The sequence below is a fragment of the Bufo bufo genome, chromosome 3 (assembly GCF_905171765.1).
Source record: "Bufo bufo chromosome 3, aBufBuf1.1, whole genome shotgun sequence".
NCBI classification, from domain to species: domain Eukaryota; kingdom Metazoa; phylum Chordata; class Amphibia; order Anura; family Bufonidae; genus Bufo; species Bufo bufo.
Genome location: NC_053391.1, coordinates 329,379,822 through 329,395,034, shown reverse-complemented (window position 1 = coordinate 329,395,034; position 15,213 = coordinate 329,379,822). Strand labels below are relative to the sequence as shown.

The window sequence follows — 15,213 nt, the reverse complement described above, 5'->3', positions numbered from 1 at the left end:
GTTCAGTTAGTTATAACTGTTATTCAGGGAGTTGTTATTGCTGTTAGCTAGCCAGGCAATCTTTTATAAATGCAGCCATTTTACCATGTGCTTCAGTGTTAATGCAAATGTTATAGTACATGCTATCTATACTTTATACTTATACTTGCTATTTGTATTCTTATAGTTTTACCAATCAAATACTCCTGTTTTGCCAATAAACAAGTTAGACTACAAAGAACAGTCCTCTTATTTGGCAGGCAGGAATGGTTTATGCTGAATGTCAGACTCCACACTGTGTAAAAAAAAAACAGAACAATGTTGATTATGGTTTACAACTACTGAAAACTCAAAAGTCAGTATCTCAGAAAATTTGTATATTGTAAAAATTTTCAATATTGTAGACTCTGCAAAGAGTTTTTAAATGCTCCCTGTAGGGTACACAATCATAGGAAAGACTGCTGACTTTACAGTTGTCCAGAAGACAGTCATTGACACCCTCATATTAATGGAAAGTTGAGTAGAGGGAAAAAAGTTGAGTGGTAGAAAAGGGTGCACAAGCAACAGCGATAACCACAACCTTGAAAGGATTGTTAAGGAAAGGCTATTCAAGAATTTGGAGGAAATTCACTAGGACTGCGACTGGAATCAGCACTTCAAGAGCCGCCATACACAGACGTATCTAGGACATGGGCTAGAACTGTTGCATTTCTTGTGGCAAGCCACACATGACCCAGAGACAATGTCAGGAACGTCTTACCTGTGCTAAGGAGGAAAAGGAGTGGACTGCTCAGTGGTTAAAAGTCCTGTTTTCAGATTAAATTAATTTTGCATTTCATTTGGAAATCAAAGTCCCAGAGTCTGGAGGAGGAGTGGAAAGATGCAAAATCCAAGTTGCGTAAGATCCAGTGTGAAGTTTCCACAGTCAGTGATGGTTTGGGGAGCCATGTCATCTGCTGGTGTTGGTCCACTGCATTATATCAAGTCCAAAGTCTGTGCAGCCGTCTACCAGGCAATTTTAGAGCACTCCATGTTTCCCTTTGCTGACAAGCTTTATGGAGATGCTGATTTCATTCTCCAGCAGGACTTAGCACCTGCTCACACTGCCAAAAGTACCAATACCTGGTTTAATAACCACAGTATGACTGTGCTTGATTGGCCAACAAACTCGTCTAACCTAAACCCCATAGAGAATCTATGGGGTATTGTCAAGAGGAAGATGAGAGACATCAGATTATTGAGTGCATAAGCTGTACATACTTTTTACTCGGCCAACATTTCTTATTAGAAATCATGTTCAATTGGTGCTCTATAATATTCTAATTTTCTGAGATACTAACTTTTGGGTTTTCATTAATATTAAAATAAATAAATGCCTGAAATAGATCACTCTGTGTGTAATGAACCTATATAATTTATGAGTTTCACTTTTTTTTCCCCATTTATAATTTATTGATTTTCGACAGACTATAAATCACAGTGTGCAAGTATTATAGCAGTCCAATACAAATAGACTTTTGTAAATATCATTGTACAATAGAACAATAAAAGTGTGTAAAATGAAACATAGTGTCTCTTCATGTCTATAAAGCTATCATAGTCCTACTAGTCTCCCATGGTTGCCAACATTTCAAGAATTTGGCCGTCGAGTTCCGCTGAAGAGCTATTGAATACTCCAGGGATCTGATCTCCTGTATCCGAGTATAGAGGTCCGGTCCTGAAGGTGGTGCTGCGCGTTTCAAATAGAGGGCGATGAGACATTTAGTTGCCATTAGTATTTAAAGGAGCAGCCTGGCACCATGACCCCTCAGTGTTGTTGGGGACTATGTTTAGGAGTAGGGTCGATGGATCCCTGGGGATAGGAGTTATCTAGGATAACCCGTAATAATCGCGTCACTTGCCTCCAAAATGGCATTATAACCGGGCATGACCAGAAAATATGAAATAAAGAGGCATTCGGTAGGGAGCACCTCCAACAGAGATCCGGCACCTCAGGATTCATGGCGTGGAGAACTGCTAGTGTATGATACCAGAACATTAGTATTTTCAATTGTTTTTCCCTGTATGTTATTGAAGAGGAACTAGTATATGCCCTTCTCCATATGGTCCGCCAAGTCTCTAGGGGGTAGCTACCTTTGCAGCTAATCTTCCCACTTCAGCATATATGGATGTTTGAAATCCATAGGGAAGTCTGTGGACGATAATATCTGGTATATTTCAGAGATAAGGCCTTTGGAGGAGGGGCTCCGAGTACATATATGCTCAAATGGGGTAAGAGTGGGGAAATTCATGGATCCCATTATGGTCTTGTGGAGTATTCTGTGGAATTAAAATTTTAGGGTTTGCGGTAGTGAGAATTTAGCCTGCAGTTCTTCAAATGTCAGAATCCTATCAGAAAAAGGATCTTTCAGGTCGACAAGGCGGTATAGCCCCACAGCAGTCCATGGTCTAACCATCCCCGCTCGGAGCTTTAGACCATGGACTGCTGGTCCTGTACCAAATCTCTCTTGTAAACAACATGGGGCCAAGTAAATTTGAAGTAGAGATAGGGGTAGGGGAGCCCCAGATCATTGTCCCTGGGTTAGTTGGTGCCAGCCACAGCCTCTCAATCTCTGTCCATTGGTTGTAAGAATGGAGCGTAGTCCAAGAGGCAATATGCCTCGGATTTGTTGCTAGGTAACATGAAGTGATATTAAGAAGGGCTAAGCCTCCATTGGTAAATGGGGCTACTAAAGTCTGATTAGAAAATCTATGGTGTTTGTAATTCCAGACTAAAGTATTTAAGGCAGACTGTATGGAGTGAAGAGCAGTAGCCGGCACCCTCACCGGGAGGGTTTCAAACAGGTATAGGAATTTGGGGAGAATGGAAATCTTGATGGCTGCAATGCGACCAAGTAGTGATATTGGGAGTGATTTCCACTTAGCCAAGAGGATGTTCATTTCCGATATAGAGGAAGAGGTTCTAAGTCAGCTGTCTAAAATTAATACAAATAAGTCACAGGGTCCTAATGGGATACACCCAAAGCTATTAAAAGAGCTCAGCGGTGAACTAGCAAAACCATTAACAGATTTATTTAACCAATCACTGGCAACAGGAGTCGTCCCAGAAGATTGGAAATTAGCAAATTTTGTGCCCATTCACAAGAAAGGTAGTAGGGAGGAATCGGGCAACTATAGGCCAGTAAGCCTGACATCAATAGTTGGGAAATTAATGGAAACCATACTTAAGGAGAGGATTGTGAAACATCTAAAATCCCATGGATTGAAAGATGAAAAACAGCATGGGTTTACTTCAGGGAGATCATGTCAAACTAATCTTATTGATTTTTTTTGATTGGGTGACTAAAATAATAGATGGAGGAGGTGCAGTAGACATCGCTTATCTAGACTTTAGTAAGGCTTTTGATACTGTCCCACATAGAAGGCTTATCAATAAATTGCAGTCTTTGGGCTTGGACTCCCATATAGTTGAATGGATTAGACAGTGGCTGAGGGACAGGCAACAGAGAGTTGTTGTCAATGGAGTATATTCAGACCAAGGTCTTGTTACCAGTGGGGTACCTCAGGGATCTGTTCTGGGACCCATATTGTTTAATATCTTTATCAGCGAAATTGCAGAAGGCCTCGATGGTAAGGTGTGTCTTTTTGCTGATGACACAAAGATTTGTAACAGGGTTGATGTTCCTGGAGGGATACACCAAATGGAAAAGGATTTAGGAAAACTAGAGGAATGGTCAAAAATCTGGCAACTAAAATTTAATGTTGATAAGTGCAAGATAATGCACCTGGGGCGTAAAAACCCAAGAGCAGAATATAAAATCAGTGATACAGTCCTAACCTCAGTATCTGAGGAAAGGGATTTAGGGGTCATTATTTCAGAAGACTTAAAGGTAGGCAGACAATGTCATAGAGCAGCAGGAAATGCTAGTAGAATGCTTGGGTGTATAGGGAGAGGAATTACCAGTAGAAAGAGGGAGGTGCTCATGCCGCTCTACAGAGCACTAGTGAGACCTCATTTGGAGTATTGTGCTCAGTACTGGAGACCATATCTCCAGAAGGATATTGATACTTTGGAGAGAGTTCAGAGAAGAGCTACTAAACTGGTACATGGTTTGCAGGATAAAACTTACCAGGAAAGATTAAAGGACCATAACATGTATAGCTTGGAAGAAAGACGAGACAGAGGGGATATGATAGAAACTTTTAAATACATAAAGGGAATGTCACGGGGTTCCGAAGGTGCACTCGGTCCCCCATTGCCCGCAGAACTGTTGCTTAGCTTTTGGAATGAGGTTCTGTGTTTGACCTCATTCCCAGGGCGGCTTTACTAGCTGGGTGGCTCCCTGCTCCTAGTCTGCCTTGAGCGCCCAGCTGATCACTCGGTGCTCGACTGGTTGGTCTGTCGGTCATGTGACGCTGGCCACGTCACATGACCCTCACTCCCCACTATAAATACAGGCAGCCTGCTGGCTACAGTTTGCCTGTTAATTTCTAGGTTCCTGGCTATTTGTTGGACTACTGAATATTTACCTGATCCTGTTCCCTGACGATCCTCTGCCTGCTCCTCCTGTACTGCGCATACATCCTGGTTTTGTGACCTCGGCTCCCACCTGACTACTCTCTTAGGACTCCTCTTGTACTTCGCTACTCTCCTGGTATTTGACCCCGGCTTCTCCTGACCATTCTTTGCTTAATCCGTTGTACTGCGTAGCTCTCTTGGTTCTGACCCGGTCCGTTCATGTTCCGTATTTTGTCTTGTCTGTCTTCCCTGCACATATCCTAAGTTAGGGACTGCCGTCCAGTTGTCCCCTGACATCAGGACTCGTGAGGCAAGTAGGCAGGGCCAGGGGTGAGGGTGGAGCGCAGTGGTCACTACCCTTCCCCCTGTGTGTGTGTGGACGTGACCGTTACAGATTAACAGGCCCAATAACCACTGTATCATGAATCCTCTTACTACCCTGACTGACCATGTCTCTAACTTGACACAGAGGGTGCAGGAGCTAGGAGAGAAAATCCGTTCTTGTGAGTTAGGGCAAGGTTCTTCCACTCCTCTGTCCTCCAGTCCATATTTTGAACCCCAGATCAAGCTCCCAGAACCCTTTTCTGGAGACCGGAAGAGGTTTCTCTCCTTTAAGGAGAATTGCAAACTCTACTTCCGTTTGCGCCCCGTGTCCTCCGGTCCCGAGAGCCTACGCGTGGGGATTATCATTTCTCTACTACAGGGTGATCCCCAGGACTGGGCATTTTCGTTACCTCCTGGGGCCAGTTGTCTAACTTCTGTGGAGGGGTTTTTTCAGGCCCTGGGTACCCTCTATGACGAACCAGACAGGTCCCTGGTAGCCGAGACAGCTCTTAGGGCACTGGTTCAGGGCCATCTCCCTGCGGAGGAGTATTGCACCCAATTCAGACGGTGGTGTGTCCCCTCAGGATGGAATGAACCAGCCCTGAAGAGTCAGTTTAGGTCTGGTCTATCTGATAATTTAAAAGATCTATTGGTCAATTACCAAATTCCTGAGACCTTAGAGGAGATGATGACCCTAGTTGTCCGACTTGACAGACGAGTTAGAGAGAGACGACAAGAATGACAGTTCTGTTCTCAGATGGTGGTCCAGCCAGAGGCCTTTTCCAGGGACAACACTGAGGTCTCCACCGAGGAACCCATGCAGGTTGGCATGACCCGGGGTAATCTTCGTCGCAGACGCGGAGAGTGCTTCTACTGTGGAGATCCTGGCCATTGGATCAACAAGTGTCCTAAGAGGGACCTCTCTCACAAGTCTTCTAAGGCAAGACAACCTAAAGACCAGGTACACCCTGATTTTTCTAAAGGTAAGCTTTTGGTACCCATAACAATTTCTCTGGGGGTTAATAAGTGGCCGGGTAAGGCCTTTATTGACTCCGGTTCAGCGGCCAGCTTTATTGACTTTGAGTTTGCTTGTAAATTGGGTATTCCAAAGTTTGCTTTACCTACACCTATCCATGTCATGGCTATTGATGCTACTCCCCTGATTGGTGGTACGGTGAGGTCATGTACCTCTGAAATTTCTCTGTCCGTGGGTGTGTGCCACTCTGAGAGATGTTCTCTTCTAGTCCTGTAGAACCTACCGGTTGATGTGGTACTAGGGTTGCCTTGGCTCCGTTTACATAACCCCACAATTGATTGGTCCAAAGGAGAGTTGGTGAAATGGGGACCTAAGTGTGACTCATGCTTGTCCGTGGTCCAGGCTGGGGTTTCAGTAAGGTCTAATACATTACCCTCTGTTATTAAGGAATATTCTGAGTGTTCTCGTCCCTTACTCCAGAGGTTCTACCCCCCCATAGACCTTATGATTGCGCCATAGAGCTAATTGAGGGTGCCGAATTTCCTAAAGGTCGAATTTATAATCTTTCAGGGCCCGAACGCAAGGCTATGGAAGATTATATTAAGGAGAGCCTTGCTAAAGGGCATATTAGACCTTCAGTCTCTCCTATGGGAGCAGGGTTTTTCTTTGTTAAAAAGAAGGATGGTGGTTTTAGGCCTTGTATTGATTACCGGAGATTAAATAAAATCACTGTCCAAAATAGATACTCTCTCCCATTGATTCCGGATTTATTTAACCAGGTTTTGGGGGCAACCTGGTTTTCCAAGATTGACCTGAAAGGGGCATACAATCTAATCCGAATCAACGAGGGAGACGAATGGAAGACAGCGTTCAATACTCCGATAGGACACTTTGAATATCAGGTGATGCTTTTTGGACTCAGCAATGCCCCAGCTGTGTTCCAAAACTTAATGAACGGTATTCTTAGGGAGTTCTTAGGTAAATTTATTATTGTCTATCTTGACGACATTGTGATATTCTCTCCTGATTTCGAATCTCATGTGTCCCATGTCAAACAAGTATTAGAGGTGTTGAGGGAGAACCAGCTATCCGCTAAGCAAGAGAAATGTGTCTTTGGTGTACAGGAGATACTGTTTCTAGGGCATGTTTTGACTCCTCACGCCTTTAAGATGGATCCTGGTAAGATTTTAGCAATTAAGGAATGGGTAAGGCCTTCATCCTTAAAGGCTTTACAACGGTTTTTGGGTTTCGCTAATTACTACCGTAAATTTATCATGAATTTTTCTGTAATTGCTAAGCCATTGACCGACCTTACTAAGAAAGGGGCGGATTTGGAGAATTGGTCTACCAAGGCCATTTCTTCATTTGAAACATTAAAAAAGGCATTTAGTAGCGCTCCCATTCTGATCCAGCCTGATCAGGAGAGACCCTTTATTGTGGAGGTGGATGCGTCCGAGGACGGCGCAGGAGCAGTCCTTTCACAAGGTCCTGCTAGCCTCACTAACCTGAGACCGTGTGCCTTCTTCTCTAGGAAATTCTCTCCCACGGAGAGAAACTACGACATAGGGAATAGGGAGCTGTTGGCCATTAAATGGGCATTTGAGGAGTGGAGACATTTTTTGGAGGGGGCAAGGCATCGAGTAACTGTTGTCACTGACCATAAAAACCTAATGTTTCTCGAGTCCGCTAAGAGGTTGAATCCCCGACAAGCCCGATGGGCTCTGTTTTTTACCCGTTTTGATTTCTCCATTACGTTCAGGCCGGGAAGTAAAAATGTGAAGGCAGACGCATTATCTCGGAGCTTCCATGCTTTTCAACCCACTGAGACGCCGCCTGAATCCATCCTACCAGCAAACATCTTCTTAGCGGCTCTAACCCAGGATATCTCGGCTCGCATTAAGGCTGAACAACATCTGGCACCGGTATCCACCCCAACAGATAAGTTGTTTGTTCCCGTACAATTTCGTCTCCAGCTGTTGGGTGAGTGTCACGATTCTGCCTTTTGTGGACATCCGGGTATTGAGGGCACTAAGGATCTGGTTTCTAGATCTTATTGGTGGCCCACTCTGACCAGGGATGTCAAGTCCTACGTGTCAGCCTGTGAGGTTTGTGCTAGGTCTAAGACACCTAGGACTCGCCCTGCTGGTAACCTACGACCCCTACCCATTCCCAGTAGACCCTGGTCCCATATCTCGATGGACTTTATAACTGACCTACCGCTGGCGGAGGGTAAGACTGTGGTTTGGGTAGTGGTCGATAGGTTTAGCAAGATGCTTCATTTCATTCCCCTGTCTAAACTTCCGAATGCTAAAACCCTGGCATCTATTTTTGTGAGAGAGATTGTTCGTTTACATGGCATCCCGGAAAATATTGTTTCGGACAGGGGTGTGCAGTTTGTGTCCAAATTCTGGAGGGCCTTCTGTCAAAGATGTAAAATTTCGTTGTCTTTTTCTTCCGCCTACCATCCTGAGAGTAATGGGCAGACTGAACGCCTTAATCAGTCTGTGGAACAATTCCTGAGGTTGTATGTTGCTGATGACCAGCAATTATGGGTCAAATTCCTTCCGTTGGCTGAATTTGCTCTGAATAACCGTGTCAATTCTTCTGCTGGGGTCTCCCCTTTCTTTTGTAACCATGGTTTTCATCCCCGTTTTCATTCTGGGTCGTCCGTCTCCTCCTCTAACCCTGAAGCTGATAAACTCTCCTCCGAACTGTGCACTGTTTGGGCCCGGGTTCAATCGAACCTAGAAAAGGCTCAAAGTTCTCAAAAACTCAAGGCCGATAGGAGACGTTCAAGGGGGGTGAACTTTCAGGTTGGGGATAAAGTATGGTTGTCCTCCAAGAATCTATCTCTCAAGGTAGCTTCTAGAAAATTTGCTCCTCATTTTATTGGTCCATATAAGATCACGGAGGTGATTAACCCGGTATCATTTAGGTTGGAGCTGCCCGAGTCATTCCACATTCATAATGTGTTCCATAAATCTCTACTTAAAAAATATTTTGAACCGGTAGTACCATCGAAAGCCTCGCCTCCGCCGGTTCTTGTTAATGATGCTGTCGAGTATGTGGTGTCTAAAATAGTGGATGTCAGGAAGGTGCGTAATTCCTTGCAGTACCTGATTCACTGGAAGGGGTATGGACCTGAAGAGAGATCTTGGGTACCTGCCAGGGAGGTTCATGCTCCTAGACTTGTTCGTAAATTTCATTTAGAACACCCTGAAAAGCCATCGCCTGAAGTCTTGGGTCCGGTGGCCCCTCGTAAAAGGGGGGGGGGGGTACTGTCACGGGGTTCCGAAGGTGCACTCGGTCCCCCATTGCCCGCAGAACTGTTGCTTAGCTTTTGGAATGAGGTTCTGTGTTTGACCTCATTCCCAGGGCGGCTTTACTAGCTGGGTGGCTCCCTGCTCCTAGTCTGCCTTGAGCGCCCAGCTGATCACTCGGTGCTCGACTGGTTGGTCTGTCGGTCATGTGACGCTGGCCACGTCACATGACCCTCACTCCCCACTATAAATACAGGCAGCCTGCTGGCTACAGTTTGCCTGTTAATTTCTAGGTTCCTGGCTATTTGTTGGACTACTGAATATTTACCTGATCCTGTTCCCTGACGATCCTCTGCCTGCTCCTCCTGTACTGCGCATACATCCTGGTTTTGTGACCTCGGCTCCCACCTGACTACTCTCTTAGGACTCCTCTTGTACTTCGCTTCCTGGTATTTGACCCCGGCTTCTCCTGACCATTCTTTGCTTAATCCGTTGTACTGCGTAGCTCTCTTGGTTCTGACCCGGTCCGTTCATGTTCCGTATTTTGTCTTGTCTGTCTTCCCTGCACATATCCTAAGTTAGGGACTGCCGTCCAGTTGTCCCCTGTCATCAGGACTCGTGAGGCAAGTAGGCAGGGCCAGGGGTGAGGGTGGAGCGCAGTGGTCACTACCCTTCCCCCTGTGTGTGTGTGGACGTGACCGTTATAGGGAATCAACAAGGTAAAAGAGGAGAGAATATTTAAAAGAAGAAAAACTGCTACAAGAGGACATAGTTTAAAATTAGAGGGGCAAAGGTTTAAAAGTAATATCAGGAAGTATTACTTTACTGAGAGAGTAGTGGATGCATGGAATAGCCTTCTGCAGAAGTGGTAGCTGCAAATACAGTGAAGGAGTTTAAGCATGCATGGGATAGGCATAAGGCCATCCTTCATATAAGATAGGGCCAGGGGCTATCTATAGTATTCAGTATATTGGGCAGACTAGGTGAGCCAAATGGTTCTTATCTGCCGACACATTCTATGTTTCTATATCAATGGTGGAAAATTACCTTTATATAGAGCAGAGTAGTGAGGGGTAAGTTGGATTCCCAGATGCTTTATGGATTGTGTATGCAAAGTGTAGTTAAACCTGCTTTGGAGGAGGTGGAGTCTGTCAGGGGGGATATTGATTGGCAGTGCCTCGGACTTAGGGGCATTAAGCTTATAACCTGTCATCGCACTATACCGGTCTAAGACTGCGTGGAGGTTAGGGAGAGAAAGTAAAGTAAGCAACACATCATTGGTGAAGAGCGAAACAGAGCATGATTTATCCCTGACCTCTATGCCCCTAATGTCTGGGGTTTTACATATAAGAGCCGCCAGGGGTTTGATGCTGAGAACATAAAGGAGGGGGAAGAGGGGGCATCCCTGTCTTATCCCGTTGCAGATCGAGAGAGATGGGGGGTGGGCATGGTTTAGCCTAACCACCGCTGTGGGGGAGGAGTAGAAGCTATTTAGGGCAGTCAGGAATAGACCCTTAAAGCCGAAGTGATGTAATGTTCGGAACATGAAGTCCCAATTCAGGCGATCAAATGCTTTTTCAGCATCTAATCTAAGCAAGAGGGCATCCACTCCCCCTCTGCAGGCCACATCCACCAGGTCAATGGCTCTTCTAGTGTTGTCCCCCACCAGGCGGAACTGGACAAAAACAACTTGGTCTTTATGAACTGGGTGATGAAGCCAGAGATTCAACCAGTTCGCCAGCAATTTTGTGAAGATTTTCAGATCTGAATTTAATAGACTAATGGGCCTGTAGCTTTCACAGTCTGCAGGGTCCTTGCCAGGTTTGGGGACAACTGTCACCTAAGAGCCCAGCATGGTGTCAGGGATTCTATCTCCTCGTAGGAACCCATTTAACAGTACAGCCATGTGAGGAATCAATAGTTCCCCAAATGTCTTAAAATAATCATAAGAAAGTCCATCCGGTCCAGGTGACTTTCCATTACGCAATTCAGAAATGCTGTCCCTGATTTCTTCCACCGTGATAGGTTGGTTTAGATGGGCTAGGGCTGCAGGAGTTAAGGACGGTAATTGGCATTCTGAGAGGAACTCATCTAAGAGTGCATTACGTTTCGTCTCATCCCTAGGCAGAGTAGAGGGAAGAGAGTATAGGGCCGAATAATAGGTATCGAATAACCTAGCAATAGTCGCAGGGTGTTATTGGAGCACACCCTGGCGGTCTCGAATAGCTTGTGGGGTAGAGATGGCCGAGCGGTCCTTAAGTTGTCGAGCTAGCAGGATATGCAGTTTGTTACCATATGCAAAGAAGCGTTGTCGAGTGTAGCGGAGCAACCACTCAGTTGCTGAGGAGGCCAGGGACTTGAGTTAGGCTCACAGGTCAGTTATTTGTCTCAGTATCCGCGTGGAGGGATGAGATGCAAGAGACTGCTCTGCCGTTCGAAGAGAACGTAGACATTCTCGATATTCTGCCTCTCTATCCTTCATTCGAGAAGAGGGAGATGCACGCACCCCAAAACACCTCTTTGTGTGCTTCCCATAAAATACCTGGGAAGGAGCAGTAGGGGCGTTTTCCACAAATTTCCGGGACAAAGAAGAGCGAAGCTCATCTCGTGTAACAGGATTGGTTAAAAGAGAGTCATTTAATCGCCAATGGGTGTGTCTCAGGGGGGCAGAGGGGAGACGGAGCTCCAAATATATGGGTGCATGGTCCGACCAAGTTATCGGGCCAATAGATGCATCCACCAGGGATCTAAGGGCCATAATATTTCCAAAGAAATAATCTATCCTTGTGTGTGTGTGTGAGGTGGGGATTGGAGTAGAAGGTATATTGGCAAGAAGAAGGGTTATCCACTCGACATAGGTCATAAAGGGAGTGTGTATGGACTGCATTGGCCAGGTATGGGTGAATAATATTCAGTATTTGTAGTGACGCCAATTGCAGCGTGCGCAGGGTACTATACCAGGGCCCTTCCAAGGTGTTATAACGCATGTTCTAGGTTAGGAATGCCAGAGTGGTTTAATGGCCAATAATGTCTCTGTAGTGTTGTGGTAGTGGTGTTACAGTGTCTCCTACCTGGGTACTCCTGGCTCCTGGCTCACTTGCAATAAATTTGAGTATGGAGTAATAGAGGAACTTTGCAGGACAAATGAGGTCCAGATCTTTAGACGAAGTTCAAACGTTGCTTTACTTGAAGTAACTTGCATCTAAACAGTATACAGCTTTGGTCTCTTTGTCCCAGCAGGTGTAGGCAATATTTGGCAGGAATGTACACCTCCGCTTTCGATGTGTAGTTTGCAGGATAGACGTCTGCTTCTAGCTATGTAACGGTGGCAGGAATTAATCTTCTACACTGACTTGGTACCTTCTGCTGTGTGGGGACAGACAAGCTACTGTAAGGAGGAATAGGCTTCTCCTAGGAACTGGACTTCTCTCACAGATGGGTTCTCAGGGAAAGCTTCCTTCCTGGAACTCCAGAGTTGGTCTGTAGATTCTGCTTCTTCATCCAGCAGAGCTAAAGGTGCTCTTGCTGGGATATATGGCCATGTTTCTAGCAGAGACGTGCCCCTTCTTCTTTCCCTAAGGAGGGAGAACTACTCCAACACACCTTCCCTTGCTACAGGAAAAGGGAACTGCTCACTTCTCCACAGAGGGGTGCTAAACTGGAATAAACCATTCCAGCTTAGATACACTAGACTGTCTCTGCCAATATGTTGCTGTCACCTGCTGGTACATCAGGCTAATTTCATGAACAATTGCATTAATACAGTTTTATATGCACATTTCTGGAGGATATCATATAAATTACATCATAAGAGGCGCTTAGGAGATAGAAGCGAGGTAGAGGTGTGTAGTAACACAACTCTGGGTTGTTACAGGACCAATTTACGGAAGCCTCTAGAAAGTCGGTTACTATGGTTAGATGGAGGTGTCGGGGGTGTGGTAAGCCTGTCAGTGCATTCTGAGAAAGGGATATTAAACTCACCCCCTATTAATTGTACTGCCCCTCGAACAGAAGAAAAAGAAGAAAGGCGAGAGGAAAGAAAAGTAAGCTGACCTGAATTAGGAGCGTAGACCGTGCAAAGCTGTAAACTCACCCCATACAGAGTACCTTGGATAGTAAGGTAGCATCCTAAGGGATCGGCTTGGACCTTGTCGACCTGAAGAGGGCAGGACTTGGAGATGAGAATTGCAACCCCTGCGGACTTGGAACTAGTAGAGGCCGTAAACACCCTAGGGAACCAGTGTTTAGCAAAGGATCCATCTCCTGTAAAAGAACAATGTCAGCTCTGGATCTACGTAGTTCCTATAGTGTGATGCGTCTCTTATAATTTTAATTAAGGCCTTTTACATTCAAGGACATTATCTTAGCCATTAGTGGGAGGAGAAAGGTGGGGAGCATCTTTCGTGGCCAAAGCGGTACAGAGAGGAGTGTCGAGTATCGGGTGCCAGGCTGTCCCCCCATAATCCCTCAGAGCTCGACCATTATGAGGGGTAGAGACATATGGTAGGCATGAAGAGAGAACATAAATAAAAAGAACTATAGAAAAACCGAGGAAATCAGTAGTAACATAGTAATGTAGAAAAAACAATTGTGACAATAAAGGCATAGTAAAAACTGAGACCTTTATTTCTGAGAAGTTCAGACAGGAAAAAGCAGTAACAACTAACAATGCAACTAACCAATGGTAGCTGAGCCGAATGTAATGAACTCGGTTGGGGAGATATAGCCGAAGCTTGTCAACCGTGATCTAAGACTAAAGAGTCTCCGCCCCAGAACTCCACAGAGACAAAGGGACCCTCAATGAACACTAGAATAAAACTTAGAGACCTGTTCAGGGAGGGAAGAAGTGGAGATCTAATTAGAGAAGGAGACAGGGAGAAAACTAAGGGAAAGACTTAATTGCACTCCCGAAGAGGAACCTTCTAAGTGGAGGGTCCAGTTCCCCTCTCCACCGCTGCTGGTCGAATCCGTTGTTTGCGGGGACCTACAGTGGTCCAAGTTTAGTATAGCCACTATAGCCAACCATTCAATGAAATCTAACTGTATAAGTCTACTTTCACACTAGCGTTTTTCTTTTCCGGCATAGAGTTCCGTCACAGGGGCTCTATACCGGAAAAGAACTGATCAGGCATATCCCCATGCATTCTGAATGGAGAGTAATCCGTTCAGGATGCATTAGGATGTCTTCAGTTCAGTCATTTTGACTGATCAGGCAAAAGAGAAAACCGTAGCATGCTACGGTTTTATCTCCGGCGAAAAAAACTGAAGACTTGCCTGAATGCCGGATGCGGCATTTTTTTCCATAGAAATGTATTAGTGCCGGATCCGGCATTCAAAATGCGCAGACGTTTGAAAATGAGAAATAAATAAATACCTGATCCGTTTTTCCTGATGACACCGGAAAAACGGATTCGGTATTGCAATGCATTTTTCTGAATGATCAGGCATTTTTCAGACTGATCAGGATCCTGATCAGTCTGAAAAATGCCTGATCAGTCTGAAAAAATGACATGCGATTGCATACAGTTTGCCAGGCAACGGAACTGCCTGCCGTGTGAAAGTACCCTAACAGAACCTATTGTTTTGCTCTTTTTCTAATTTCCCTGTCCACCTCTCTGAGGATGCACATGCTCAGTTCCATCCCTAAACTGCCACTAGATGCAGCAAAATAGACACGCCCCAGAAAAGGATACTCCCACTGAGCTGCCAGCTTGAAATAAATTTAGCAGAGCAATTGAAGCTGAACGGAGTGGCTCCTCCTTCTGCCTGCTCCGTTCAGCTAATCCTAGCATAGTAGATAGGTACAGGGTACCCTTGTGCTATGCCAGCAGTTAGTAATAGTCCAGAGAGCACGGGCAGGAGCAGCAATATTCGCTCCTGCCCGTACTCCCTGCGCTGCTGTGGCCCCATTCATAAAATGAGTACTCCGTACACCACTGACAGCTCAGCGGTGTAGGGAGAACTGAGTTTTAGCGCACCAATGAAAGGTGCTCTTTAGGGATGAAAAAGTACAGTAAAAATAGAAAATTAATAAAGTATATTAGAAAAATATTTTTTTAGGGGGTTAGGGACAACATATTAAAAGTTAGTGTAAAAGTTTAGTTACTCTAACAGAACTTTGCATGCATTGAAACAGACATTAGGAAGCATTGGAG

General features: G+C 45.3%; 1 protein-coding gene across 1 annotated transcript in view; it reads right to left on the bottom strand.

The window, feature by feature from the left end:
* Positions 1-7,700: 7,700 nt before the first annotated feature.
* The window catches only part of COL8A2 (collagen type VIII alpha 2 chain), a 155,986-nt gene continuing 148,473 nt past the window's right edge, over positions 7,701-15,213 (bottom strand). Inside the window, exon 5 of the transcript XR_005777565.1 lies at positions 7,701-7,711. The gene's annotated coding sequence lies outside the window, so the exon portion shown is untranslated. The remainder of the gene's footprint in view (positions 7,712-15,213) is intronic.